This window comes from Rhodnius prolixus, unplaced genomic scaffold (assembly GCF_049639745.1).
Source record: "Rhodnius prolixus isolate KJV_2025 unplaced genomic scaffold, Rpr scaffold_5, whole genome shotgun sequence".
NCBI lineage: Eukaryota > Metazoa > Arthropoda > Insecta > Hemiptera > Reduviidae > Rhodnius > Rhodnius prolixus.
This window is the reverse complement of record NW_027411624.1, coordinates 43390739-43412036: the sequence shown is the minus strand read 5'-3', so window position 1 is coordinate 43412036 and position 21298 is coordinate 43390739. Positions and strand designations below refer to the sequence as shown.

Genomic DNA, 21298 nt, shown 5'->3' with positions numbered 1-21298 from the left:
TAAACTGATGACTATAGTTTGTGAAACAACACGTAAAAACAATAAACCTACAATAACACTCTGTTCACCAATAAGTCACAATGACGACAGCAAATAAACATAATAACCTTCTAAGTGAGTGAAAAAAGGCGCGAGCGCGTCATAATAAAGTTATAACAGAACGATGAAAATGGTAACCTCCATCTAATGTGGCACCTCACTTTAAAATACATAAGTTGCAAACATGTCAATCATCGATTTATTGTAATATGTTTTCTCCTTTCCTGAGTAATGATTTGTAATATTTATGCAATCAATTTATTCATTGATTGATTTTTTGTTCTTTTTCCGGTTGAACTAGTTGTGAAACATGTTAATCGTTCAAACGAGTTTGTGAATAACAGGTTAAAAGTCAGAATAGCCATTTATTTATTTTTATAAATCAATCAATCAGTAAAAGCAGATTTATTTATTTTGATATTTCGTTGAAACATCCGGTTCCCTGAGTGGAAAAGACTTTGTGGTTTTCAAAAATCGTCTGTTTGTTTGTTAGTTTGTGTCCCTACGTTAACTGATAAACGAAAAATCGCCGAAACGTGTTATGTGTTTAAATGCCAACGCAATTTTTGAGGCTATGGTAAAAATCGATAAAAAATGATGTAGCATTTTACTTGCTTTCTTTTTTTTTGAGATTTCCCAAAAAACGACTCCATTGATATCCTTTAAACTTGGCCTAAGTAGATTTGTAACAATTTTTTTTAGGAACCATCGATAAAGAACAATTTTAAAACAAAGGGTATCTAAAGTACCTTAAGAGGATCAAATCTGGCGCTGAAATCGAGTAGGAGATCTCTTCCCTTTACCGGAAGTGCCTCTATTATCAATAGATCGTTTTCTTTCACGGAAATAAAGGCCTCTATCTCAACTCTAAAGGATTAGGGCACACAAGAGTCCTGGAAGCATTTCTCATAGTTTTACCTCTGCCAGTGCTTCTGTACTTCTTATTTAAAGGAGTTTTAGTCCTTTTCTATGCTGATCTAAGTTCTTCACCAGCTCACTCATGACCTGGCGCCTAACCAACCTATATTGTACCTCCCTTATTGATGAGGCCATCGATGGGACTACGGTATAATCGGAATTCTCGCTACGTGCTGCAATTAACATAGTCGCCAGGGAATCCATCAGAAGTACTAAGTTGGAAGTTATACCCAACTTAATCTCCTCTTATCTTAAGAGCCTTGAATTGTAAACCTCGGTGATGCTGGTTCGAAACATCAAATTAGAATATTTCCAAAATTTTCGGATTCAAGTTGATTTGTACCTACTTACACACACCAACACCCATCTGTACAAATCATTTTTTCAGACTTCCAGCTACCTTAAAACGTATATTTCAGGTGAATACTAAACCTCAAAAGTCTATGCTATTGCAATAACTTCTCTAGAAGTAAGAAAAAAAATTACGGGCACCCGATTTGTGTTGTCCAAAGTGTGACCAGGGTAGAAAGTGCGAGGACGGGTCACGACAAGGTCGACAACAAAGAAACGTGACGACGCAGAGAAGTGAAGCCGCGTTTACATGCAGTTCACCTGGAAGATGGATACTCACAACACAGACTGACAGACTTTGCAAAAGTTGCAAGGGAATATTTTTGTTTGTTGGTCACGGTATCTCGACAGTATAAAATTTGTAATGTTTTCTTAATTTATGTGAATTCATTTAATAATACTTTTTGTTTTCTTACATTCTAAAAGGTTTTGTGGTTATTACTTTAAGATTGTAAAGCTGTAAACGATTCACTAGGATTTTTTTGACTGAAGATGAAGATAGAAATTGTCAACATTAACATAAAAAGCCTTGCTAGCTCATAACCGAACGCTGCCAGTTGATATCTCTGCGGACATTCATAGAAAACAAGAAATAAGTCTTGCCCCAGTGAAACAGTTCTAACAAGTCTGGTCTAGGAACAAACTAGAAGGAAAGCAGCCTCAAAGTATGGACTTGGCAGTATTACTGAGCCATGGGCAGATTTCCAGTACCAGCGGTACAAGGAAGAAGACATCACGATCTTTATTTAGTTAGGTTGTCTTCGCTGGTTAGATCATGGGGAAGAGAATCAAAGAAGGGCAGACTGTCTAAAAGGCTCCTTTTTAGACGATCATGTGCAGCTCGCCAGAGAGAAAGACGAAAGATTGCGTTGACTGGATAATCTCTTCACCTCAAGAATCCTCAATGAGTGTCAGTCGGTAGAGATTGAAGGCGAAAGAAATGGATGTTAGGTAAGAAGCTTGTGGACGGAAGATAAACAGATAACCCTTTTTAAAAGTGGCTTGCGGAGGAAGATATTGGCATCCAAGAAGTGGTTATGCTATCCCTTACGTTGGCCCTCTTTCTTCCTGGAAGGGTTTCCTCTGACTGATGTGAATTGTTTATCAGAAGCCTTCTTTGGACCCAGTAGAGACGTGAATCCAACAACTTCTTTAGAGAAGCCCCAACTCTAGATCAGATTCAGAACTTCTGGACTTAATCATGAGAAGCTGGGACACTTCATCTTCAATGACACCACAACTCGTGGACCTACATCAGTGTGGTGCCAAAGGAATCAAAAAGGAGATAAAGCAAACCAAGTATGATGGCAGCCAGATGTAAACACACAGATAACCATTAGGAAGGGAATAACCTAGCATTTAATGTAGCTAACTAATAAATGTCAAGGGAAGATTGAATGTACAGTTAAGTAAAAACGTATATTGACTTTAAGAGTCATATTTACCGAATTGCTGCCTAGATATGACTATATCATTGTTAACATTATCCCAGGATAATTGACTAAAAACAGTAAATTCACTTTCTTATGACCTTGAAATTCACTTTAAAAGTTCTTGAGCAATGTTTTAAAAAGTAATTTGCAGTTTGTTATTTTTTTTTTGAACGTTTTTAAAGTTACTTCGAAGTAACTTTCTTTTACTATGACTGGGACGTTTTTCGCGATTTTCTAAAAAAACGTTTTTTTTTTTTTACTCTAACGTTTTTTTTGTCTTCTTTCTCGAAGTACTTGAAAGAGGAGTATCGGGGTCGTTCAATATGGTGATGAAACCGTCAATATGGTCCTTTGAATCAGGAAAGATATTTTCTAGGAATTTCTTTGTCTATCTTGATCTCAAAAACGAGGAATCTGGTATAGCTACTACCATCGTTCTTACACTGAAATCGATCAACCGAAAGCAATATTTTACTGACTAGATTTTTCCATTTTTCTCCTCCTAAACACCTACTGCCTTTTTAAGAATGTTTCTCATTAAGGAAAAGTAAAAAAGAGATGCTGCAACTTCAATTTTTTAAAAAAATTCCTTAACCAGAAGTAATACTTTATAGTTTTCGCGAAATTTTCTCAAAAATGGTTATTAACCAAACTTCCTCGTCTACAAACTTTTATTTGAATAATTTTTTCAAGGAAACGTGAGTTTTAGCACTGTGCCGGGAAGTGCACAGGCCAAGACAACTCTAACGTTTTCTTTCAACATAATTTACGGTTCTACTAACTGCATGATGTTAGTAACAATTAAATTTGTTTTACAGAAAATGATATTCTAATTCTACCTTGGTTGTTACAACCGAGTATTCTGCTTTAAAGTTGAAAAATGCAATCATGAATCACCAGGTGTTTTGTGTGCAGTTCCAGTATAAATGAAATAATAATAAATGGCAAACCTTGCCATTAGAAAGGTTAATGTATGCACATACATATACCGTTACATCCAAGTGAATCCATAAATACAAAATAAAAATCCTTTCTAAATACTTTGAAATGTACTCGTAACCATTTTCTGAAAGGAAATAAATGAAATTTATTATCCTTAACTCAACATTTTAAGTAATAAAATACCTAGTGAGTAATTGTAGAACTAACAGTGAAGTAGTCTGTTACGAGATAGCGCTGCCATATTTAAACGATGAATGCTCTCAATATTAAGCAGACCATCTGTGAGAAGCCTTCCAGTTCTAGTTCTATGAAATTACGAACATAGAAGCTCATAAATATTTTTTAAAAAACATTTTTACCGGAAAATTCAATTAAGGGTAAATTCCGGAAGTGAGGATGAGTATATTCGCTCTACTGTTAAGGAGCATCAAATGTGTTACTAAAAATTCCGAGTTAGACAAAAACGTCATAAACGGAAGTACAGTTTTTTGCTTAATTGATTGTTTTTTGCTTTTTAAGATAATTTAAACTTTTATAGATTCATTATAAACCCATAGATAGCCATAACCATTACTTCTTTTCTAGAAAACTCTGTATTAGAACAGCTAGCTGTTGGGGAGATTTCCCAGCAAGGAATCATTTCAATGTTATGATGTGCGGATTTAGGAACAGTATGATGTGGTTTATACAGTTGTACTAAATAGTACAACGAGTCTGAAGCAAACGTATCAGTCACTGTAGTATCCTGGTCAATATAGTTTTTCAAAGATTTAACCAAATTAGGCGATTATATTACGTAATTATAATTAGCGCTCGTGCCAAAATGAAGTAATATTGTCGGCCATTCATCCAGAACTATCCTAAGAATTCCTAAATAACTATCTATTTGTGGTAAAGGATGTGAAAATAATGCAGTGAACCGAAAGACATGCCTAGATGATCATTGGTCCTCCAAGGTGATGGTTCACTAAGCCCCGTACACGAACCGGAACATGAATCCAATAATGTGCAACTTCACAAAGGCTTCATTCATTGGAAAGAAGAGGAAATGTGCGCCGACAGCAGCAGCAGCAGTAGCCATGGTTACAGATCTTTTAGACTAAGTACAGCTAAGATAATTTTTTTTTGTAATTGATCGTGGTGGAAGGGGGGGAATCTAAACTTCATCACAATTACAGTTTGAATTTAAGTGGTATGTAGTGAACAAGTGCAAAGAAGCTAACATAAGCATCTAGGTACTCCGAAGTTACTGAGCCAATCCATCTCCAGTACGGTGCTGTGTTCAACAATCAACGCACAACTTTCAAAGGTTTTAATCAACGATCTTTGGGGTCCTCTAGAATAGGGCTCTTTAACTACTACTGGATTATGTTTGCCCTAGTCCTCTCGAAGACAAAAGTAAAGCGTTTAACAGACTGTTTTCTACGTTTAACCTTCATAATACCCAAAAACCTCAGATCACCCAATCATACGTATCGTTAAACTGGCTCTTCCCTGACTTCCGCCACTATCACTTCCTAGGAGCCTTCCTGTTCCACGCTTTTAAATCCCAAACACTTCCCTATATCCTTCAATTTCATCATTTTAAATCCTCTAGGCAAAATCCCGGACATACCTGCTCTTACACTTCTTTCTTTCGATTAAGTTGAACGAGTATTAACCCAATTTTTAAGACTACACTCTAAAATTTGGAAAACGCCCTCCAATTTAATGGTAATGCTGGTATCTATGAAGTAAAAGAAGAGAAAGAAGATAAAGAGGGAGAAGAATTGGATGTCAGAAACAATAACAGTAATAAGCCAAAACAAAATGGCGAACAAGCTGAACAGCTGGTCACTGGGTTGTAAGAATATGCACCAATTGTTATGTCATCATTAACTTCTAACACTCTAATAAAATTAATTACTAAAACCATTTAACTATTATTAGTACCGTTTCAGATTATTATTTTTATTACGTAATTAATCATAGCAATAAAAAATTATAGTTTGAGAAGATTACATGGTCCAAAAAGAAGAAGAAGAAGGAATTCGCTTATTATCTCATGCGCAGAGGATATTACGTCTAATAAAATTATTTTACGTTAGATTAGGTAGTATAAGTTTAGCCAACCATTTACAAATCTGCATAAATTAAATCCGCTATTAATTCCTGCTTTTATTTGTAACCATATAAACACAGAATTAGAGGCAAATAACATTCCGTAAAATTAGATTCTTTACCAAATAAAAGTTAAAAAAATTAACAAATACCCACACGACTTATTTTGGCCCCCGTAAGTATTTGTTCTCAAAATTTCTTGAAAATTTAAAATTTGCCCCCCCCCTCGCCAACCAAAAAAAAAGTAGTCAAATGGTTTTAGTAATTAATTTTATTAGAGTGTTAGAAGTTAATGATGACGTAACAATTGGTGCATATTCTTGCAACCCATTGACCAGCTGTTCAGCTTGTTCGCCATTTTGTTTTGGCTTATTACTGTTATAGTTTCTGACATCCAATTCTTCTCCCTCTTTATTCACCCAATAAATTTATTTATTGCACATTTCATACGCACAAAATATTACATGCTTTGACGCCAAAGATGGAATGGACGAAGTTTAGTCAAGTAGCATCGAAATCTTTAATTCTTTTACAAAAACTAAAAAACAAACTAGAATTTGTAACCTCACATTACACTGAATTATTGTAACCTGAACAAGAAGTTTTACTCCAACCAATTTGTAACAATTAATACATTACTAACCTCAGGGGCGGCTTAACCTATAGTGCAGGGTGGGCAATGCACACGGGCGTCGCCGTCTCAGGGGGCGCCGCGGCGCATCGTCTTGGACCATCATGGTACAACAATGATATGACAGAAGCGGCCAGCCAGCACGGTGGCGGGAGTTATCAAACGCGAGCGCCCTATGGGCGGCTTCTTTTTCGAACATTTTGTTTCAACTCGAAATAAACCTTATTTGACGTATTTAAAGTTTAGAAGCGGCCAAACAGCGCGGCGCCGGTAGTGCGGCGGTGTCAAACGAGAGCGGCTCCTTTTTCAACCATTTTGTTCAACTTAAAATCAACCTTATTTCACGTAATTAAAGTTTATACTATAAAGCGGCGGGGGGGTCAGGCCTAGGGGGCGCCAGGGTTTCATTGCACATGGGCGCTACACGAGCTAGAGCCGCCCCTGACTAATCTACTACGGAAGTGAGTAGATTCTCTCTAAGTATAATACACAGTGCTAACTTCTGGACCGAAAGTAGCCCCCGCTGGTCAGCGGATTGTTCACGTTTTTTCGAGATTTTCCTGGATTTCCCAAATTACTTCCGGTATATTTTTTGGTTCTACTTTCGTCATCTTTCTGGGAAAATACCTTTTAGGGCTTTGAAAAGGGTTTTAGTCAACAAATGTTGTGCGAGAAGTTAACATAATAAGTGAATTTGAAAACTTGTACAGTAGAACTGGTTAAAGTACTTCTGAAGATGGGCGAAAGTCCGAAACCGATCAGGGATACAAAAAAACACATATTTGATATTTTTTTAAAACAATCTTTACTTACTTATTACTTGAAAGGAGCTTAAAGCTTTAGGTAACCAACCATCTACTCTCGTGAGTAGAGAATCTTGAATTGATCAGCTGGCCGCTACTAAAATGGGCTCGACTCTGAATGAAGGTCAGTAGTTCACCCAGAAGTACGAACGTTAAGGACCGGAAATCGATCAACCTTATTCTTTTTCTTTGTCTTTATTACGTATTTATTTTATATAAAAAAATATTTCAACAACAAAAAAAAAATTATTTAAACGCCCAACTTTCAAATTTGGATTTTTTTTTGTGTGCGTGTATCTGCACATCCGGTGTGCTATCTAGTACGACAAACTGTCAATTTGATTTCCTTTTTTTTTTTTTAATCCTTCTTCCTTTCCAGCAGGAAGCGAAAGTCTCTGCACAATGTCTGTCTCTCGAAAAATTCTTACTTCCGTCTCACGCAAACACAATCTATAAATATCTCTTTATTTCGAACACAAGGCACACCTCAAAATGTTCATTTCCTTTGAAAACTAAAAAATTGAAAATCTTATTTACGTTAAAAAAAACAAAAAAAAAAAACGAGGAAATATAACCGGAAGTTGAATCTTAATAGTCTGTTTACAGTACCACAGCCACTTCCGTTCTAAAACCTCTGACGTGAACACTCACACGACTTTCTCCTTATTTCCGTTCTCAAGTTTCTTCAAACTTCCAAAATTTTGGAGCCTTATTTTCTGTTTGTAGAACCGTAAATTACACCGAAATGTAGCATTATAGGAAAGATTGAGGTTAAGAATGGCTGTATAACTAATTAAATAACAAGATAATCACAATACAAGTTATAAAGCTGGTCTCCCATGATGGTAAAGACAGACTACTTACGGCAGAAGAATTTCTCTTCATCTCGACATTTCAGCACCATATTTAAACTCTGCTTTACGTAAAGAACAACACATTCCCCCCACCCCACCCCACCCAAGATGGCACTTACGAGGAAAACTATTTAAGCCATCTTCAGGCGTTTAAAACAATTTTTCCAGCAAAGAAAATTTCAGAAAAGAAAAACAGTTACAGAATCTTGGCTGTATGAATAGATTCAAACTAAATGGTTGGAGCCGCTTTCTAAGATAATCTTTGAAAAAAAAAGTGGAGAAGAAAAAGCTTCAGTCTAGTTTATTGAACAGTGAGTACAAACTTATTGTGTCATCCGGTTGAGGTAGAATAATAAATCTCAATTTCCTGCGTGTTTTGTTTTAATTGCTGGATACATACGAACATACAGACCAATTTGTGAAAAACCACACGTTTCGTACTTAGCAGGGAGCTAAAAACGGCCATTTCCGGTCGTAAATGTCGTAAAATCTTTTACCTTTCCTGAATACGGTAGAGTTAAAGGAAGTAAAAAAAAGCAATAATCTAAAGAATATTTTATTTTGACCCATTCCTTACTTGCTTCATCAATTTTTCTCTTAACTTACAAACTTAAATTAAGAATTAATCGACTTATTAAGAATTAATCGAGTGATTTAGACAGCTGTGCAAAGATCGGAAACCCCCAGCGTGAACTACTTTTTGGAAAAACAAAAATTGATCACGTTCGCAACATAATGTACTGGGGAATCTATTGTTGCCAGTATTTTGTAGCAGAATAGGTCACTTACAGGTAAATTGTAAGAATAATGTTGTTATAGACTCTTATAGACTATTATCGGTTTGCGCTGATAAAATTATATGTCCAGTATTGTGATTATAGAATAGAGGAATAGGGCGAAAGTAGAAGAAGAGGCTGGTTCTGTAGCACAGATCTGCTGAATGTGCATTCTATAGATTCACTTTAATTCGACATTCTTTCTACCACTTTGCTGGTACCTAAATCTAGTTCAACTTCTTTTTTTTTTCCTACTCTGTCATTAACTCTAGAAAAGTGGACCAGTACGGCGATTCTCCTTCTTCTTAAGAGGCCGCCTAGAGCAGAGGACGCCAAAGTGGTCTATATAGAACCCCCAGGGGGTCTATTTAACAAAAGCAGGGGCTGAGCCAGGGGGGGTCGAAAGAAAAACAATTTCGAACCCAATATAGTGGAACCTTGCAAAAGAAACACCCAGGTACACACCCGTCTCATTAATTAAGAAGCAATACTGTATGTTCGATCTTCGAAGGGATGTGCAGCCCCCCCGGCCTAGAATTTATCTTTTAGCACAACATTGTCCAGTTGGCAGCATTGGAGAAGACAACGGAGAGGAGGCTCTAGCGTTTGCCTGGGAGCTTCGAGCCAGTTGCCCTTGTGGGGCTTCTCACAGGATCCTTAGACTTTGTACGACGATTGCAGCCATGTCCAGCCATGTGGCACCGCCAACGCCGAAGTATCCCTCCCTGCCAAGAGTTCTATATCAGACTAATATTGAAATTTTATGGCCATCGTCTTCCTGTATCATTCCCAACAGTGTTTTAATTGTAGAACATTAAAGGCCAAGCACGTGCAGATGTTATCTATATGTCTGGTTATAGGGTTCTGAACTGAAAGTTGTAATAAGTAATTATGGTCTAGACCTTATGGTATTTTCTTTGTACTTTTACCAAATTGAAAATATAAATATATTTGTTCTTTTGAAGTGAAGGTGTTCTGGATGTTCATAGCGTTTCCCACCCGTCCCTTTCCTTTATTTGATGTCATTTTATTTGTGTTGCTCTCCCAAATTGCCTAGGAAGGCCTAACTCATTGCCCCTCAGTCAGTTCACAAATCATTCACTGTAGTTACTTTACTTATTATTTAATAAATATTAAGGTATTTAAATTTCAACATTAAGATATCTTTCATAAAACTATTGTTACAAAAATACGAGGGTCGTTTGAAAAGTCCGTGCAAAGTCAGAGAGACAGCACCACTGGCGCGTATCGAGGTTATGTTTAGTTAGTAGCATCTCTTGGAAGAACACACACCAAGTTTCAGCCAGATCGGTCTATTTCTTTGTGTTTGGCATTCGTTTGAATCGAGGAAGTCGAGTGATTTTCAAAAAATGGAAGAAAAAGAATTTCGTGTGTTGATTAAACGCTACTTTATGAAAGGCAAAACGCCTCAGGAGACTAAAGAGAAGCTTGATAAACATTATGGTGACTCTGCACCTTCGATTAGAACAGTTTATAAGTGGTTTCAAAATTTTCGGAGTGGCCATATGGGCACAAGTGACGCTGAACGTTCTGGACGCCCTGTTGAGGTTACTACTCCAGAAATCATTGATAAAATCCATGATATGGTGATGGATGACAGAAGAGTGAAGGTGCGTGAGCTTGGTAGTGCTGTGGGCATCTCGAATATTTTGCATCAACATTTGGACATGACAAAGCTATCCGCAAGATGGGTGCCGCGAGTGCTCACGCTTGACCAAAAACGAAATCGTGTGAAGTGTTGCAAGGACGGTTTGCAGCTGTTCCAGAAGAATCCGCAGGACTTTAAGCGTCGTTTCCTCACTGTGCATGAAACATGTATACATCACTACACTCCTGAGACCAAAGAACAATCTAAACAATGGGTTACCAAGGGGGAATCTGCGCCAAAAAAGGCGAAGACCGTTCCTTCGGCCGGAAAGATTATGGCGACTGTCTTTTGGGATTCGCAAGGAATAATCCTCATCGACTATCTGGAAAAGGGTAAAACTATTACAGGTGCATATTATTCATCGTTATTGGACCGTTTGAAAACCGAGCTGCAAGAAAAACGCCCACGATTGGCCCACAAAAAAAGTCCTTTTCCGTCACGACAACGCACCAGCTCACACCTCAGCAGTTGTGGTAGCAAAATTAATGGAAATAGGGTTCCAACTCGTTTCACATCCCCCCTATTCTCCAGACTTGGCTCCCTCGGACTACTATTTGTTCCCCAATATGAAGAAATGGCTGGCGGGAAAAAGATTTTATTCAAACGAGGAGGTGATTGCAGAAACGAATGGCTATTTTTCAGACTTGGACAAATCCTATTATTCGGAAGGGATCAACAAACTAGAGCAGCGTTGGACGAAGTGTATAAGCCTAAAAGGAGACTATGTTGAAAAATAAAAAAGGTTTACCCCAAAAAATTAAGTAGTTTTTATTTTTGCACGGACTTTTCAAACGACCCCCTCGTACATTACTAATAAAATAATCGATTAGTAGATTTGTATGTGTGGAAAACTGCACCGCTTACAGAAATGGTATTAAGAGAAAAATAGGGCTAACCCTTCTCCATAATCGCCCTAAAACGAACTTTACTGAAAAATGATTCAAATGGAAGTTACACATCAGCATATAGACAGATTAGTACACCTAGTTTAAAAAAAAAACATCGTTGCCAGCCGATATCGATAATAGTTCCAAAAAAATAAAAAATAAAAAAAAAATCGATTCGTTAAAATGGTACTTTAGATAGGAGGGACGATTAATCGACTAAGGGAAATTACAAAAATCTTTGAGGAAAAAAAACCAACCGATAAAGTGAAAAATCGATTTAGTAAAAATCAATTAATCAATCAATCAATTCTACGTACAACTAGTAGACTGAGTTTCCCAAAAAAAAAGATATTGTTAGGTGAAAAACTAGCGCTACTTAAACTTAATTATCAAATTTTAAACACACACACACTCCACAGACACCCCCTCCAAAAAAAAAAACCATTTGCGGAAGCCACTTGTTTGGACTCACTAAACGTTTACCACCTACGGGTGAAAATTAACTAAATTTTGGTCCAGTTCCTCATGATCGAAATATTTTTTCCAACTTGGCTAAGGGAAAGCAAGGCAACTAAAGGGGGAAGTCGTGGGAGTATTTACCATAGATTTAAAAATAAAAATAGAATGAAAGCCTGATCTCAGTGGAATGCAGAGTGAAGTTGAGTGCTCTACCAACTATAATAATAATTTAAATACAGTTACTAAGTAACGTTTAAAATTATGAGAGTATGTGTTAAATATAAACATGAATGTTATTACTGGATTTCTATTTATTTGAGTATTTACTTAGTTATTATAATTTTTGTAATTTTTGCGTGTAGTAGTTACACAGTTTTTTTGTTAAAAAAAAAATGAGAAAACCACCGACTCCTTATCGTGATCAGCTTTACGTTATGAAAAAATTAGTTAACGAACCAGGGTCACGATCGACCTTACGCACAGGTACTGGAGGCGAAGATGATTCGGTTAGTGACTTTTTTCAAAAACGTAAACACGACAAAGCAGCTGTCAAGTCTGTTAACATACATCCGCTACCGGTCTATGGAGCCTTGAAATCATCAAGTGTACGAATCCGTGTACCAAAAAGAAGACATAAAGCTGTGAAAATATTTTTACAACCGCCAATGTGGTCGGCTAGACCAAAACAAACGCCTCTTCCTCCTTTGCGTGTACCAGGTATGTCGAAACGAAAAGAAAAACCACGTCCCCTTACACCGAGGCTACCACATGCGCCGCAGATGCCATTTATAGAAAGAGAAAGCTTATTCTTAGATCACGAATACGATCCATACGAATTCTTGCAACATTTAAGAAGAAAAGCTCTAGAATTTATTCAGGGAAAGAAATTCAAACTATTAGGCGATCTATTCACAGTTGCTATCAGTAAATTTCCAAATAATCCAAGTTTTCATTGTAATCGTAGCTATGCATTTCAAAAAATGGAATACTATGGTAAAGCTTTAGACGATGCTAACAGAGCTATAGCATTGAACGAGCGTTACAAAAGGGCGTATCATCGGCGAGCGGCCGCCTATCTTGGTCTTGGCATGATAGTGAACGCTTTGGAAGATTTGGAACAATTGATGAAATTATGTCCAAAATCTAAGAAGATAAAGTGTAAATACCTACATTGTCAAAACGCTTTAAAGAAAAGTATGTTTGACTCATCGATCACTGATAACATGAGCGATCATGCGGTAGAACATCTGGTCAACTACAAGACCATCAGTATTGAAGAAAGCTACGATGGACCAAGGCTGCGTACGGAAAAGATAACCACAAGTTTCTTGTCGACGTTAACGAAATACTTCCAGAAAGGAGGCGTCTTGCACAGGAAGTATGTCTACAAAATATTATTTGAAGTGGAAGTCTTACTCAAAACAGTTCCATCGTTGGTAAACATTGAACTAAATGGTACTGAAGAGACACTAATAGTTTGTGGTGACATACACGGCCAATATTACGACTTGAGCCATATTTTGGACCGTAATGGTTTCCCATCCAACAAGCTAAAATATCTTTTTAATGGTAACTTTATTGGTAAAGGCTCTTTTTGCGTTGAAGTGGCCATCTTATTGTTTGCATACAAACTTGCCTTTCCAGAGAAATTCTTCTTAAATAGAGGACATCACGAAACGTTGGCTATAACAAAGTTATTTGGTTTTGAAAAAGAGGTTAGCATTAAATATTCACCAATTATGTTTCAGATTTTTACCAGAATCTTTCAATGGCTGCCATTGGCGCATTGTGTCAACAAAAAAGTCTTAGTATTACATGGTGGACTATTCAGTGAAGATGGCGTAACACTAGAACATATAAGAGATTTAAAAAGAGACTTAGAGCCACCACAAGGTGATCAAAAGATAACGGACATGCTATGGTCAGATCCGCAAAAAGAGCATGGTAAACAGAAGAACTTCCGCGGGATGGGCGGAATATTGTTCGGACCGGATGTGACAGAGGATTTCCTGAATAGAAATGAACTTATCTATATTATTAGAAGTCATGCATTGGTACTGCAAGGCATAGCTGAACATCATAATGGTAAATGCTTCACCGTATTCTCGGCGCCCAATTACTGTGACACTTACGACAATAAAGGTAGCTATATCATGCTGACTGGCCATGATCTAGTGTTCTCTCGTGTGATCACCGAAGCTCAGCGCCATCCAAACATTCCTGCCCTGCACTATGCAGACTCCATACACCGTATGCTAAGTTAATAAATCATAAAAAGAACAAAAAATGTGAACAATTATTATCACTTTATATAATTACTTTTTCCTACAGGAAGTGATGCAATTCAATGTCGAATTTTCCACCAGAAGTACCACGTTTTTACACAGCTCACCTGAGTAAGAAAAAGTAATTTTTACAAAAATTATATATATGTGTACATGTGTCTGTGGGTATGTTGCAGTGATATTGGATAGCTTTCTGTCAAGTTACAGGTATTTTCGCAGAGAAACGGAAAGGTAACCAGATTTCTATGTAATCTTACATAAAACAGCAAATAATTCTGCAAAATTTCTAGTCATTTCCGTAATATTGGAAAAGAATGAAAAATGTATTAAACTTTATTCAATAATCTTAGCAATTTAGAGAAGGTTGCAATGTTTATATAGCAAATAGATCCAAAATTTAAAGCGATCTTCCCAAAATTATTTAAATATATATTATAGAATTTATCATAAGCCACTGACCCTTATACTGGCCATTTTACTGTGCAAAATATTTGTTCAAGTGGCACACCATTTAATTTAGATTAACAGTAATATCTATTAAACTATAATAATCAACAATTATTCATGTAAATCAGAGAACTTGAACAATTGCAGTACTTCCCTTAGTAGGTGTAAGAGCAGGCTAAAAGTTTAATGTCACGTAGAGAAGCCCAAACTACCAGCAAAACTTTCATCAAAATCAGGCTAAGGCTGGAAACATAGTGGAGCAGCTATGAAAAATAAAACAACGCTATTTATATCAGTTGAACAGAGATCTTTTCTCTACATTTTGGTGTTGAATTCATTATAATCCAAGCAATACAAACAGAGATATAAACGTTTGAAATTTGAACGTATTTGTAAAACCACAAAACTTTGACCTTCTATATCTCAATAACTATGAACACTAGAACAACGCTATTTATATCATTTGTACAGGTAACTATTCCCTACAATTTGGTGATGAATTCATTCTAATCCAAGCAATAGAAACTGAGATAGAAACGTTTGCAAATTGAACGTATTTGTTACACTACAAAACTTTGACCTTCTATATCTCATTAACTGTGAACACCAAAACAACGCTATTTATGTCGGTTGTACAGCTATCTTTTCTCTACAATTTAGTGTTGAATTCATTATAATCCAAGAAATACAAACAGACATATAAACGTTTGAAATTTGAACGTATTTGTAAAACCACAAAACTTTGACCTTCTAAATCTCAATAAACATGAACACTAAAATAACACTATTTATATCAGTTGTACAGCTATCTTTTCTCTACATTTTGGTGTAGAATTCATTATAATTCAAGCAATACAAAAAGAGATATAAACGTTTGAAATTTGAACGTATTTGTAAAACCCCAAAACTTTGACCTTCTATATCTCATTAACTATAAACACTAAAATAACGCTATTAGTATCAGTTGTACAGCTATCTTTTCTCTACAATTTGGTGTTGAATTCATTATAATCCAAGGAATGCAAACAGAGATAGAAACGTTTGAAATTTGAACGTATTTGTAAAACCCCAAAATTTTGCCCTTCTATATCTTAATAACTATAAACACTAGAACAACGCTATTTATGTCGGCTGTACAACTATCATTTCTCTACAATTTGGTGTTGAATTGATTATAATCCAAGGAATACAAAGAAAGATAGAAACGTTTGAAATTTGAACGTATTTGTTACAGTATAAAATTTGATCTTCTATATCTCATTTACAGTGAACACTAAAACCACGCTATTTATATCAGTTGTACAGGTATCTTTTCTCTACAATTTAGTGTTGAATTCATTATAATCCAAGTAATACAAACAGAGATATAAACGTTTGAAATTTGAACGTATTTGTTACAGTACAAAACTTTGACCTTCTATATCTCATTAACTATAAACACTAAAACAACGCTATTTATATCAGTTGTACAGGTAACTTTTCTCTACAATTTGGTGTACAATTCATTATAATTCAAGCAATACAAACAGAGATATAAACGTTTGAAATTTGAACGTCTTTGTTACAGTACAAAACTTTGACCATCTATATCTCATTAACTATAAACACTAAAACAACCCCATTAATATCAGTTGTACAGGTAACTTTTCTCTACAATTTGGTGTACAATTCATTATAATCGATGCAATACAAAAAGAGATATAAACGTTTGAAATTTGAACGTATTTGTAAAACCCCAAAACTTTGACCTTCTATATCTTAATAACTATAAACACTAAAACAACGCTATTTATGTCGGTTGTACAGCTATCTTTTCTCTACAATTTGGTGTAGAATTCATTATAATTCAAGCAATACAAACAGAGATATAAACGTTTGAAATTTGAACGTATTTGTTACAGTACAAAACTTTGACCATCTATATCTCATTAACTATAAACACTAAAACAACCCTATTTATGTCGGTTGTACAGCTATCTTTTCCCTACAATTTGGTGTAGAATGCATTATAATTCAAGCAATACAAACAGAGATATAAACGTTTGAAATTTGAACGTATTTGTTACAGTACAAAACTTTGACCATCTATATCTCATTAACTATAAACACTAAAACCACGCTATTTATGTCGGTTGTACAGCTATCTTTTCCCTACAATTTGGTGTAGAATTCATTATAATTCAAGCAATACAAACAGAGATATAAACGTTTGAAATTTGAACGTATTTGTTACAGTACAAAACTTTGACCATCTATATCTCATTAACTATAAACACTAAAACAACCCTATTTATATCAGTTGTACAGGTAACTTTTCTCTACAATTTGGTGTTGAATTCATTATAATCCAAGCAATACAAACAGAGATATAAACGTTTGAAATTTGAACGTATTTGTAAAACCACAAAACTTTGACCTTCTATATCTTAATAACTATAAACACTAAAACAACGCTATTTATGTCGGTTGTACAGCTATCATTTCTCTACAATTTAGTGTTGAATTCATTATAATAAACAACCCTATTTATATCAGTTGTACAGGTAACTTTTCTCTACAATTTGGTGTTGAATTCATTATAATCCAAGCAACACAAACAGACATATAAACGTTTGAAATTTGAACGTATTTGTTACAGTACAAAACTTTGACCTTCTATATCTCATTAACTATAAACACTAAAACAACGCTATTTATATCAGTTGTACAGGTAACTTTTCTCTACAATTTGGTGTACAATTCATTATAATCCAAGCAATACAAACAGAGATATAAACGTTTGAAATTTTAACGTATTTGTAAAACCACAAAACTTTGACCTTCTATATCTTAATAACTATAAACACTAAAACAACGCTATTTATGTCGGTTGTACAGCTATCTTTTCTCTACATGTTAGTGTTGAATTCATTATAATCCAAACAATACAAAAAGAGATATAAACGTTTGAAATTTGAACGTAATTGTAAAACTACAAAACTTTGACCTTCTAAATCTCAATAAATATGAACACTAAAACAACCCTATTTATGTCGGCTGTACAACTATCATTTCTCTACAATTTGGTGTTGAATTCATTATAATCCAAGCAATACAAACAGAGATATAAACGTTTGAAATTTGAACGTATTTGTAAAACCACAAAACTTTGACCTTCTATATCTTAATAACTATAAACACTAAAACAACGCTATTTATGTCGGTTGTACAGCTATCATTTCTCTACAATTTAGTGTTGAATTCATTATAATAAACAACCCTATTTATATCAGTTGTACAGGTAACTTTTCTCTACAATTTGTTGTTGAATTCATTATAATCCAAGCAACACAAACAGACATATAAACGTTTGAAATTTGAACGTATTTGTTACAGTACAAAACTTTGACCTTCTATATCTCATTAACTATAAACACTAAAACAACGCTATTTATATCAGTTGTACAGGTAACTTTTCTCTACAATTTGGTGTACAATTCATTATAATCCAAGCAATACAAACAGAGATATAAACGTTTGAAATTTTAACGTATTTGTAAAACCACAAAACTTTGACCTTCTATATCTTAATAACTATAAACACTAAAACAACGCTATTTATGTCGGTTGTACAGCTATCTTTTCTCTACATGTTAGTGTTGAATTCATTATAATCCAAACAATACAAAAAGAGATATAAACGTTTGAAATTTGAACGTAATTGTAAAACTACAAAACTTTGACCTTCTAAATCTCAATAAATATGAACACTAAAACAACCCTATTTATGTCGGCTGTACAACAATCATTTCTCTACAATTTGGTGTTGAATTCATTATAATCCAAGGAATACAAACTGAGATATAAACGTTTGAAATTTGAACGTATTTGTAAAACCACAAAACTTTGACCTTCTAAATCTCAATAAATATAAACACTAAAACAACGCTATTTATATCAGTTGTACAGCTATCTTTTTTCTAAATTTGGTGTTGAATTGATTATAATCCAAGGAATACAAAGAAAGATAGAAACGTTTGAAATTTGAACGTATTTGTTACAGTATAAAATTTGATCTTCTATATCTCATTTACAGTGAACACTAAAACCACGCTATTTATATCAGTTGTACAGGTATCTTTTCTCTACAATTTAGTGTTGAATTCATTATAATCCAAGTAATACAAACAGAGATATAAACGTTTGAAATTTGAACGTATTTGTTACAGTACAAAACTTTGACCTTCTATATCTCATTAACTATAAACACTAAAACAACGCTATTTATATCAGTTGTACAGGTAACTTTTCTCTACAATTTGGTGTACAATTCATTATAATTCAAGCAATACAAACAGAGATATGAACGTTTGAAATTTGAACGTCTTTGTTACAGTACAAAACTTTGACCATCTATATCTCATTAACTATAAACACTAAAACAACCCCATTAATATCAGTTGTACAGGTAACTTTTCTCTACAATTTAGTGTACAATTCATTATAATCCATGCAATACAAAAAGAGATATAAACGTTTGAAATTTGAACGTATTTGTAAAACCCCAAAACTTTGACCTTCTATCTCTTAATAACTATAAACACTAAAACAACGCTATTTATGTCGGTTGTACAGCTATCTTTTCTCTACAATTTGGTGTAGAATTCATTATAATTCAAGCAATACAAACAGAGATATAAACGTTTGAAATTTGAACGTATTTGTTACAGTACAAAACTTTGACCATCTATATCTCATTAACTATAAACACTAAAACAACCCTATTTATGTCGGTTGTACAGCTATCTTTTCCCTACAATTTGGTGTAGAATTCATTATAATTCAAGCAATACAAACAGAGATATAAACGTTTGAAATTTGAACGTATTTGTTACAGTACAAAACTTTGACCATCTATATCTCATTAACTATAAACACTAAAACCACGCTATTTATGTCGGTTGTACAGCTATCTTTTCCCTACAATTTGGTGTAGAATTCATTATAATTCAAGCAATACAAACAGAGATATAAACGTTTGAAATTTGAACGTATTTGTTACAGTACAAAACTTTGACCATCTATATCTCATTAACTATAAACACTAAAACAACCCTATTTATATCAGTTGTACAGGTAACTTTTCTCTACAATTTGGTGTTGAATTCATTATAATCCAAGCAATACAAACAGAGATATAAACGTTTGAAATTTGAACGTATTTGTAAAACCACAAAACTTTGACCTTCTATATCTTAATAACTATAAACACTAAAACAACGCTATTTATGTCGGTTGTACAGCTATCATTTCTCTACAATTTAGTGTTGAATTCATTATAATAAACAACCCTATTTATATCAGTTGTACAGGTAACTTTTCTCTACAATTTGGTGTTGAATTCATTATAATCCAAGCAACACAAACAGACATATAAACGTTTGAAATTTGAACGTATTTGTTACAGTACAAAACTTTGACCTTCTATATCTCATTAACTATAAACACTAAAACAACGCTATTTATATCAGTTGTACAGGTAACTTTTCTCTACAATTTGGTGTACAATTCATTATAATCCAAGCAATACAAACAGAGATATAAACGTTTGAAATTTTAACGTATTTGTAAAACCACAAAACTTTGACCTTCTATATCTTAATAACTATAAACACTAAAACAACGCTATTTATGTCGGTTGTACAGCTATCTTTTCTCTACATGTTAGTGTTGAATTCATTATAATCCAAACAATACAAAAAGAGATATAAACGTTTGAAATTTGAACGTAATTGTAAAACTACAAAACTTTGACCTTCTAAATCTCAATAAATATGAACACTAAAACAACCCTATTTATTTCAGTTGTACAGGTAACTTTTCTCTACAATTTGGTGTACAACTCATTATAATCCAAGCAATACAAAAAGAGATATAAACGTTTGAAATTTGAACGTATTTGTAAAACCCCAAAATTTTGACCTTCTATACCTTAATAACTATAAACACTAAAACCACGCTATTAATGTCGGTTGTACAGCTATCTTTTCTCTACAATTTGGTGTTGAATTCATTATAATCCAAGCAACACAAACAGAGATATAAACGTTTGAAATTTGAACGTATTTGTAAAACCCCAAAACTTTGACGTTCTATATCTTAATAACTATTAACACTAAAACCACGCTATTTATGTCGGTTGTACAGCTATCTTTTCCCTACAATTTGGTGTAGAATTCATTATAATTCAAGCAATACAAACAGAGATATAAACGTTTGAAATTTGAACGTATTTGTTACAGTACAAAACTTGGACCTTCTATATCTCATTTACTATTACCACTAAAACCACGTAATTTATATCAGTTGTACAGGTATCTTTTCCCTACAATTTGGTGTAGAATTCATTATAATTCAAGGAATACAAACAGAGATATAAACGTTTGAAATTTGAACGTATTTGTAAAACTACAAAACTTTGACCTTCTATATCTCATTAACTATAAACACTAAAATAACGCTATTTGTATCAGTTGTACAGCTATCTTTTCTCTACAATTTAGTGTTGAATTCATTATAATCCAAGTAATACAAACAGAGATATAAACGGTTGAAATTTGAACGTATTTGTTACAGTACAAAACTTTGACCTTCTATATCTCATTAACTATAAACACTAAAACAACGCTATTTATATCAGTTGTACAGGTAACTTTTCTCTAAAA

The 21298-nt window shown here is 34.3% G+C and overlaps 1 protein-coding gene and 1 pseudogene across 2 annotated transcripts in view; both read left to right on the top strand.

The window, feature by feature from the left end:
* LOC141457867 (uncharacterized) overlaps positions 1-21298 on the top strand; it is a 159120-nt gene that overhangs the window by 68807 nt on the left and 69015 nt on the right. The window lies entirely within an intron of this gene.
* Positions 12138-14438, top strand: LOC141458301 (serine/threonine-protein phosphatase 5 pseudogene; annotated as a pseudogene).